Genomic DNA, 11204 nt, shown 5'->3' with positions numbered 1-11204 from the left:
GATGAGCAGCCAAACGTCTTCAGTCCTACAACGATTTGTCCAGTTACAGATTTAACTTTTGGCTTTACAATCGAGAATTGTTTCTGTTGAACAAAATCCTGCACAAACTTTTATCAACATTTGAACCTTTATAAGATCTCAAAATCTGTGTGAAATACTTTTAGTTTTTACTCTTAAAGTAAATTTTGAAACAAGTACTTTGATGTTTTTCTTTACTTAAGTAGATCTTTTCATGTGATACTTTTACTTTTACTTGAGTATGTTTTTGCTCCAGTATTTGTACTTTTATTTAAGTAACAGGTTTGGTTTACAGAAATACAAACATAAACAGAAGTCTGATTTCTCGGCTTGTTCCTTTGTTGTGACACGTCGACCAATCAGCTTTGAGAACTCGTTTGAACGTCCCAATCACGTTCACTTTCACTTTCAGACTCGTCCCAGATGGATCATGTGTAGAGCTCAGAGTACTACACAGGTCCAACTGTGAGGTCAGGAGTACCTCACCACAGGAGTACCTAAAGATACTATAACTACTGCTCCTCCTGCCAGTACTACTCCTCGTCTTCTGTGTAGTACTCGTGTGTTTGAAAGGAGCTGGAGGCGGGGCTTCGGCTCCACATGTGCATCCAATGAAGAGCCAGAGGTTTTTCCAATAAATGTTCCCCAAAATGAGGCATGATGTCACCGTGAACCTGCAGTGAACCCGACCTGTGTCAGCCGCCATTACTGTCTCCTCTCTCTCCTCTCTGTCTCTGTTTTCTCTCTCTCTCCTCTCTCTGCTCTCTCTATCTCTGTTCTCTCTCTCCTCTCTCATTCTCCACTCTCCGCTCTATCTCTCTCCTCTCCACTGTATATATCCCTCTCTCTCCATCTCTCCTCTCTGTCTCTTCTCTCTCCCCTCTCTCTGTCTCTTCTCTCTTTCCTTTACACTTTCTCTCTCTCCTCTCACATCTCCCCTCTCTCCTCTGCATTGCATTTCTCTCTCTACACTGTATCTCTCTCCATCTCCTTTTCCTCCTTCCCTTTCATCTTCTACACTTTCTCTTTCCAGCTTTCATCAGGCTTTGCTTTCTAGTTATTATCTGACTTGGTCTAGTCCTGGCCTTGTTCTGGTTCAGTCCTGGTTTAGTCCTGGTTTAGTCTTGGTTTAGACCTGGTTTAGTCCTGGTTTAGACCTGGTTTAGGCCTGGTTTAATCCTGGTTTAGTCCTGTTTAGTCCTGGTTTAGACCTGGTTTAGTCCTGGATTAGTCCTGGTTTAGACCTGGTTTAGTCCTGGTTTAGCCCTGGTTTAGTCCAGGTTTAGTCCTAGTTTAGATCTGGTTTAGATCTGGTTTAGTCCTGGTTTAATCCTGGTTTATCCCTGGTTTAGTCCTGGCCTTGTCCTGTTTAGTCCTGGTTTAGTCCAGGTTTAGTCCTGGTTTAGTAGTTCACTGTTGGACTTCTGTTTCAGGGCTGGTACTTCGGGTGTTATATATAAAAATGTTGTTTGGAGTTTTTGGAAGAACAGTAAAGAATTCCCAAAGACTTTTCCCAACAAACTCCCAAATGTTCCTAAGGATCCGTTTGGAAAATCTCTGCTCCAACCAGGACACTTTTAATGGAAACAGGCTGGCACATTCTGACTCCAGACCTGCACGTATGGGAACGCAATCAGAGGACAGAGGAGAGGAGGAGAGAAAGAGGGAGGAAGAGGAGAGGGAGGGAAGAGGAGAGAAAGAAGGGAGAGAAGAGGGAGGGAGAGACAGAGGAGCGGTGAAGGAAAAGAAGGGCACAGAGAGGGTAAAACTACAGAGACTTTCAGGAAGCAGACAAATGGTGAAGAGGAGAGAGAAAGAGAGATAGATGAAGAGAAAGAGGGAGAGAGAAAGAGTGAAGAGAGGGAGAGGGGAGACAAAGAAAGAGTGAGGAGAGAGAGTAAGAAAGACAGAGAGAGAGTGAGGGAGAGAGAGGTAAAGAGAAGAAGTGAAAGAGAAAGGAGACAAAGAAAGAGTGAAGAGAGAATAGGAGAGGGCATATGAAGGAAAAAACATGTGGGGTGATTCTGAAATACAGACACAGGAGAGAGAAAGGAGAGGGGGCAGAGAGCGAAAGAGGGAGGAGTGAGAATATAAGAAGTGAATAAGCTATTAAGTGAGAGAGAAAGAAACAGAGAGAGAAAGAGAGGGGTAGAGAGAGAATATAAGAAGTGAAGAAGCCATGTAGTAAAAAAGGCAGAGAAAAACAGACAGAAAGAAAAAAGGGGGTGAAAAAATGAGAAAGAGAGCAAGAGAGAGAGAGACAAAAAAGAGTGAGAGAGAAAGAAGAAAGAGAGAGACAAAGAAGGGGGTCTGTGTGAGTGGTCCCGCGGTTTGATCCACATGTGGAAGTGATCGTCTAATTACAACACAAATGTCAAAGTGTTGCAGGCGGCAGAGGAGGCGCCTGATTGGACGAGAGCTCAGGTCACATGACCAGGAGAGAGAAAGACGCTAATGAGGAGAGAAACAAAATGGTGAAGTCAAGTTTGGTTTTACAGTGATTTCATTTGAGTTTAAATGTCATAGTTTGTAAACGAGGGAAACAATAGAGAATGAATGAGCAGAGATGTGGCGAGAAGCACAACAAGACATAAAGCCGCTGTATGGAACGTTTTAGCCAGAAAATAGCTATGTCCATTTATATATACAGTCTATCCTCTGAGTGGGCTCACATCTCCACAAACCTGACTCGTATTCAGCCTAGAGGTTGTTCCTTTGGTAATAATATTCCTCAGTATGGTATAAAACTAACCTTTAACTCCATGGAAAATGTTCCAAAGTGTGGTTTTAATTTTGTATTTTTATGGAATCATGCAGAAGATGTCCCACCTCCAGAAAGTTACATACTGTGTCTTTAACTGAGAGCAGAAAGTAGTGGTCCAAGAAATTATTCAAGCTAAACTAATTGTACCTATTGCCACCTATTATATCTCTATAAATGAGGGACTGTGGGAAGGGCATCTGGTGTAGCAATGTGCACATGACCGGCCAGAAGGGGGCGCAATAAACCAAATTATAAAACCTGAATGAAAAGCAACGTAACACTGTGAATCTTACATGTCTTGGCATAATTAGAGTTTCTTTTAAAAATATAATAATTTTGGCTACACCACCTGCTTGTCTATCATATCTGGAATGTTTCATAATATGGCTTTAAATTTTTCTGTATCCGCGTAGGCAAGAGACACCACTGGGCCAGATTACAGGTCAGATCTGTGGAGAGGCGAGCCAACTTACAATAACAATGTTTTTTTTGTTTTTTCTAGATATCCCTGAGCAATAAAAACAGCTGTGATTGAATAAAAGCAAGATGGACACATTTAATGTCATACTGTGAAACATTCCAGGTAAAGCAATAGCATTTCCCTGCAGACAAGCCGGTGGCGGGCTCTTCTCTGGAAAAGTGACATAGTGCACCTTTAAACTGTTAAAAAAGTAGCTGGCCCTGAGTTCAAAGTTTTCAGAAGGTCTAGTTTTTGCTTATTGCTCTGAGTCTGTTTATGCTGCTTCAACTCTGCTGCTGTGTAACACTTCCATCTAGTGGTTATTATTGGTATTACAAGAACAAATGAAAATGCAGAATTTAGTCAAACATTTCAAGTGTTTTTGCCATGTCTGTGCCTTTAAATGCCTCCAGAAGCATCAGCCTGTTTGCAGAGGTGGTACTACTCACTCATATTTACTTCAGTAATGTTTTGAAGGTATTGTAGTTTCTGTTTTTCTCATACTTTTACTTCTATTGCAGTAGCCTAATGTATATACACAGTGTTGGGAAGTAACTGAACATGACATGCACCAAAAAATACTTATTCTGAATACTGATACTGAGTAACTGCATTCGAGTACAGTTACTTTTTCATTTGGTGATACAGTTTTCTGAACTAAAAAGGAATACATTGACATATTTGATCAAACGATTTAGCCTCAAACTGCACAGAATCAGTGAGAAATATAAAACTCAAAGCTCTTGTAGTGAAGCAGGTATGATTTTTCTGTCTTCAATCAGTGATAGAAATGCAGAACAAACAGTCAAACAAATATAAAACTGTTTATAATCCTATGTTGCGTCTTTACTCTATAAATAATACACACAACTCAATGTAAAAGTATTCAGATTACTCAGAATACAGTACTCTGATTGGCCCATGTATTAGAGTATGTTACAAAGTACATTTTAATGCAGGTATTCAGTACATGTATATGTTTTGTTTACTCTTCCCACTGAGTAAACAAGTGACAAACGCTCAATGGTAAATAAACACATAAGTCTGCCCGTAGAAAAATACTTATGTAATGTACTTCAAATTTCATAAAACGTAAATTACAAATCAAACACAACTCTTACAATTAGGCGTGTATGTTTACTAGTAGTTTCTCAAAGTACTCATATACTCTTACTCTTACTTTACTATGCTACTTTGTGCTTGAATAATGACTTTGCAGCAGTGATGGAAGAAGTGAAGAAGTACTCAATTTTGTTACTTAACTAAAAGTACAGATACAGTGGCAAAAAATACTCAAGTAAAAGTATTGTATGAAAAAATCTAGTAAAAGTATTAAAGTAACTTTTTAAAAATGTGCTTAAAGAGTAAAAAGTAAAAGTATTTCTTGCAGATTTTGAGTCGTATAAAGCTTCAAATGTTATGATTTTGAAAAAGATTTGAGCTGAGTTTTGTTCAACAGAAACAACTGAATCAGTTTTTTTTTTTTCTGACTGTTTTTATTTATAATTTTTTTGTTTTGCTCAAATTATGAACATGTTAAAAATAAACCTTTTCAGCAGGTCTCACACAATAATAAAAAATACTTTTACTTTTCAGTCCAGTTCAAAAATGTAGTGGAGTAGAAAGTACAGATACTGCTCTCAAATGTAGTGAAGTAAAAGTAAAAAGTATCCACAGTAAAATATGTAGTACTTAAGTAAAGTCCAGATACCTAAAAATTCTACTTAAGCACAGTACTACTTTTACTTCTTTACATCTCACCACTGTTTTGAAGTAACATTACTCGGCTGCATGTTTTGACTACTCTGCACCTCTGAGTATTTGACTATTTACTCGAGTAACTGTAACATTTTATTTAGAGCCTGTTTGTAATTTTACACTGATAAAAAGTAGGTCCAATCTGACAGAAACATAAAGCCCCACCACAAACACATCGAAGTCTAAGCAGCTCATATAACAAAAGGCTGATTATGAAACAGAGCCTGAAGCGCAGACGTGACTAGGCGGCGCTGTTGTGTCACTAAACCCTCCTCTCGTTTCCGGGAGCATCTGAGGACTCTCTATTTTTGAGTTGTTCTTGATGAGGCCATTACCCCGCCCCCTGAAGGCGCACGCGGAGCATTAGATGGATTCACCTGCACGAGAGGAACCTACATAAGACCGTGCACGAGCCTAACGACCGCCTGGAATGGAAGAACACGGCTAATTTAAGCTGTCAATCAATACAGAGACAGACATAGAGCAGCAGCCTGTAATACACAAGCCACAGGATCATGATGCCTCATTATGCACACATTTACATAATGAACATGGGACTTTTCACAGCTCCATAGGATAAAAATATACTGCAAAATATGATTGACTGAGTTTTTTCTATGGTTTAAACCTGCAGTGTGTAACTTTTCTAGTTAAGGCTCCGTCACCTGCTTGTTTCCATGGAGATAAGCTATTATTGTTCCGCAGTTTGGCATTAAGCACATCTTTTATTCATTGAGTTACAGGCGTCTCACTGCAAATAAACACCGTGAAGAAAAAAAAAAAAAAAAAATTCCTGCTGTGAGCTGTGGCGCCTCTCCACAGATCTGATCTGTAACTTGACCTGGCGTCGTCACCTGCTTGTCACCATGGAGATAGATACGCGTAACTCTAGCTGTGGAACGTTCCAGGCGGAGCAGTGACATCACCGTGGAGACAAGCAGGGGGCAGATGCACACAGAAAGTTCCGTGTTGCTCCTTTAACATCTCTGGGGTCCTCGTTTTTGTATTTTTACTTTTGACTTAGCGCGTTTTAGTTTATATCGTTTTCTAAATTTTATGTTTTTTTCCAGATCAATACATCTCTATGATATCTGTAATTCATCACCTGCTTGTTTCCATGGCGATGTTACTGCTTTGCCTATAAAATGTTTCACAGCATGGCATTAAACTCAGAAAATATGCTGTATTTTGTCTAATTAAATACAAAGTGACTTCATATCCTCTAGTTGACATACAGAGGAAGTAACTGAATACATGTAATGACAATATGTATTCAGAGTATTAATATTGAGTAACTGTAATCTGGTATAATTACTTTTTCATTTGGTGGTACTCAGGATACAGTCACTTTACTAAAAAAGGAATATATGGCAGTATTTTATCTCACAATTTAGGATTCAAACTGCACAGAATCAGTGAGAAAAAGAGAAAACACAACTCACGTGGTGAGGCAGGTGTTTCATGAGCATCATAGCAACTAAAGAACCAATCAGGAGCGAGGCTGTTAAAGGTAACGCCCCGCCCGTCCCGCCCGCACGCTGTCAATCAAACCTGTTGCTAACGTAGCGGGAGTGACCTCTGGGAAAGAAGGCGCCTGATTTGTCTGTTATTAATGTCCATATCTTGATTTACAGACACAATAGTGAAATAAAAACACCAGGATCATGTAGAGCGGGTTAATATGAACATTTAAGACCAAAATGATGAGTCAAGTACGCTGATTGGACCATGTACCAAAACATGTTACAAAATACTTTTTACTTTAGGTATTCAGTATTCTGTAAAGACATACATGTTCTAAATACTCGCCCCACTGCTGCTAGCATGTGTATATATATCTGTGTATATGTACAGTGGTGTTATATTGGCCTACATTAGTGGTTACGGGGGGAGGGCTTCTTCTTCTGTAAAATAGGTCTCTCAGTTTCACATTCGAGCGTCAGAGCCGACGTTGAGCCTGAGATAAGCTGATCGTTGAGCTGATTGCGTTACACTCTGAAGAACTGTCCAAATAGTGAAGACACAACACAAGAAGACCTCAGAGACTTTAAATGACAGGTTAAGGTCTGGCTGCGTGACAGTGCTGTTATTCAGCAGACAATGAGTGGGCGTGGCCTGATTGTGGGCGTGGCCTGAGGGTTATAAGGATCCTATATAATTATATTCTAACCCTTCAGCTTCCTGTTTATTTAAGTCTCTTTTTCTGACTAAACATTAGCGATCGTTTGGAGTCAGGATCGTGTTTCATTGTTGCTATTTTCCCCAAACATCAGTATCGGTCCGATATTTGGCATCAATATTTTTGATGCCAAATATCGGCGATAAGTTCATTTGTAAATTTCACTATAACTTAAAGGTGCACTATGTAGCTTTTCTGGTGTCTCGAGTGTCTGTCACCTGCTCGTCTCCAAGGAGATGTTTTTGTTTTGACTAGAATGTTCAGCAGTGCAGCGTTAAATTTGTCTGTCACCATGGAAACAAGCCAGTCACATCACCATGGGTTATTGAAGATAGTTTTGAAACGTAAAACACCTAAATGAGTAAATGCTAAATGGATGAGTTTAATGTCACACTGAGGAACATTATAGACAAAGCAAAGAAATCATCGTGGTGTGAAATCTATGATCTGTACTGTAGATTTTAAAAGTGTAATATCGACATAGCAGCAAGTCAAATATGGAATATCGGTATCGGCAAAACAAAATCCATAGTAGCCCATCCCTACTTTGGGGCAAATGTTAAAACTAGAAGAAGAGAACCTCACAGAAGAAGAGAACCTCATAGACTTTAAATAACAGGGTACGTTTTGCTTTGTTACAGTGGCATTATTCTGCGGGCAGTGGTCGGCCATAGGAAGTAATAAAGACAAGTGTCTTGCCCAGGGACACTACAGCCACGTCTCAGTCCAGTGACTGCACCCTTCAAAGGGTGGACCGCAAAGGCTGTGCCGAAATGGGAAAGGCCTACGCCACGGAGCGCATGTCAACCGCTGTCTGTGCACTTACGTCACTTGCGTCACATCGCCTAGCAACCATGACGGCTGTTTTTTATTCAGATTTTAACAGTTTCATGTAGCACTGCTGTAGGTGAGATAAACCAGTATTTACATGTAAAAGTGCATTCTGTAGCGGACACGGACTCCATTTTCTCCTGTTGAAGAAGTGACGCGCGGTGCATGATGGGACATAGAAGTGTGCGAAGTCTGCTTGGATGTACCCTTTGTTCATGGCCGATCTCCATGGAAACCCAGGGCTCATTTGTCGGCCGCATTTGTGGGGAGCATGAAATGGGACAGGCCTTGTCGCGCCGGAAGTGACCTAAGTGCCCTTCAAATGCAGCCGATGAAGTGTGCAACCATCGAATTGAGACGACGGTGCCACGGCAACGTTCGGAATACACTGAATAAAAACAGTAGAATAAGAACTATCATGTTGGAAATTAAATATCAGCCTATGCATAATATTAGATTGTCTGGAGTTTAATTCCCAATGTTTAAATTAATGACAAAATAGATTTTATATGAGAAGCTGTAATGGTGTATTTTACAACATGCAAACTACAATGTAATTCTATCAAATAAAACAAAAGGTATAGTCTACAGTTTTTAAGTTTTTAAGTCTTTGAAGAATTCATTTGTAAAAACAGATAAGAGCCATTTGCAAAAAATCCTTGAACGCAGTTCACTCGTAGTATTGTCATGTTTTTCAAAGCTAAATGTATTTTACTGCTATAAAAATATAATCCCATCCTTTCATGATAAAACCCACTCGACGCTATTACAGCGGTGGAAGAAGGACAGACAGGGAGAGAGAGAGACAAAGAGCATGACAGAAGGGAAGAGACAGAAAGAGAGACAGAGAGACAAAGAGCGTGACAGAGGGGAAGAGACAGAAAGAGAGACAGAGAGACAAAGAGCATGACAGAGGGGAAGAGACAGAAAGAGAGACAGAGAGACAAAGAGCGTGACAGAGGGGAAGAGACAGAAAGAGAGACAAAGAGACAAAGAGCGTGATAGAGGGGAGGAGACAGAAAGAGAGACAGAGAGACAAAGAGCGTGACAGAGGGGAAGAGACAGAGAGACAAAGAGCGTGACAGAGGGGAAGAGACAGAAAGAGAGACAGAGAGACAAAGAGCATGACAGAGGGGAAGAGACAGAAAGAGAGACAGAGAGACAAAGAGCGTGACAGAGGGGAAGAGACAGAAAGAGAGACAAAGAGACAAAGAGCGTGATAGAGGGGAGGAGACAGAAAGAGAGACAGAGAGACAAAGAGCGTAACAGAGGGGAAGAGACAGAGAGACAAAGAGCATGACAGAGGGGAAGAGACAGAAAGAGAGACAGAGAGACAAAGAGCGTGACAGGGGGGAAGAGACAGAAAGAGAGACAGAGAGACAAAGAGCGTGACAGAGGGGAAGAGACAGGGAGACAAAGAGCATGACAGAGGGGAAGAGACAGAAAGAGAGACAGAGAGACAAAGAGCATGACAGGAGAAGAGACAGAGAGACAAAGAGCATGACAGAGGGGAAGAGACAGAAAGAGAGACAGAGAGACAAAGAGAGGGTAACAGAGAGGGACAGAAACAGAGATAGACAGAGAGAGAGAGACAAAGAGAGGGACAGAGAAAGTTACCGGACCAAAAGAATACTCAAGTAAAAGTATAATACAAAAAAATCTACTTAAGTAAAAGTGTTAAAGCACCAACGTAAAAATGTACTTTAAAAGTAAAACGTTTTTACTCGTTTTGTTCCACTATACAGTACTGCCACTGTACTGTTAATATCTGTAGAAAATGGTAACAAAAAGAAAAAAAATCCACAAAATGGAGGTATGTTTGTGCTGTTGAACCGATTGACAAATCACAGACTTATTTGTAAAACACTAGTTTGTTCACACACTGTAAATCTATAAATAAAATAAACGTCAATAAACGAGTCTCATCCCCGTGTGGTATAGTAGGTAGAGAGACACAGAGAGAGAGAGAGCGACAGAGAGACAAAGAGACAGACAGAGAGAGACAGAGAGACACAAAAAGACAGAGAAAGAGAAAGAGAGAGGGGAGACAAAGAGACAGAGAGATGGAGAGAGACAAAGAAAGACAGAGAGAGAGACAGCAACAGAGAGATGGAGAGAGACAAGAGACAGACAGAGAAAGACAAAGAGAGGGAGAGAGACAAGAGACAGTGTCTGTCACTTGAGTAAAAGTACAGATACTGGAGCAAAAGAATACTCAAGTAAAAGTATCACATGAAAAAATCTACTTAAGTAAACGTATTAAAGTAAACGTTTAAAAATGTACTTAAAGAGTAAAAAGTAAAAGTAAAATGACATTAAATTACGTAAAGGTGTGCTTGTATAGGTCTAAACATGGCGTCTCCTCTCGTGTGCCACAGTAGGTAACAGTGTGATATTGGCTCTTTACGCCTGAAACTGAAGCTCGTGCGCGCGGATGCTTGCCCCAGTTTCTTTGAGGGCCGCGCGAGGATTCTCACAGGGATCACCTTCGCAGATAAAACTGGTTTAGAATAATAGCGCCCCGGGGTGCTCTAGGTGACCTAATTTCAGCCGTCGATGCGCAGAGGTCTTTTGTGGCGCACACAGAGAGACGCAGACAGCCAAAGCGCGCGCGGCGGCTGCTTTTTGGGCTCGTTTTCAATTCGCCGGGCCTCGTGTTTGCACAAGCCGCAGTTCTTGACCTACATTCGCAGCAGCAGCTCAGCCAATCAGCCAATCCTCTGCGATATTTTGGCTTTTCGCAAACACACACACACGCGGGGGCTGCAGCGGAGGAGAAAGGAAACGTGAGGCCAGTGGAGGAGGGGCCCCGAAGTCACGCTGAGCACCGCCCCCTCCGCACGTGCCGCCACTGACAGCCCGAGCTCGTGGACCAAGGAGAGGAGGTGTCACTCTGTACAATAAACACGAGCCTGGTACAATAACCTCTTTTCTTTTACCCTACTTTACAAACATGCTCTTTTGGATTTTTATGTTTTTGTTCATAAAAATCCTCAATGTGGAAACAAAAATATGTGTTAATGTTTGTCTGCCTCTGTGATTTAATTCAAAAAGAGGCTGGAGAGAAGAATTTGAGATGTTTAAGTGACTAAGATGAGAAGAATGTGAGGCGATACAATGCAAAATATAAGGTATAGTCTAGAGCCCATAACAGTTTCAAAATATTTGAAGAATTCATTTACTCAGAGGCTTCC

The sequence above is a fragment of the Periophthalmus magnuspinnatus genome, chromosome 5, assembly GCF_009829125.3.
Source record: "Periophthalmus magnuspinnatus isolate fPerMag1 chromosome 5, fPerMag1.2.pri, whole genome shotgun sequence".
NCBI classification, from domain to species: domain Eukaryota; kingdom Metazoa; phylum Chordata; class Actinopteri; order Gobiiformes; family Gobiidae; genus Periophthalmus; species Periophthalmus magnuspinnatus.
Note: the sequence above shows the minus strand (reverse complement) of the source record.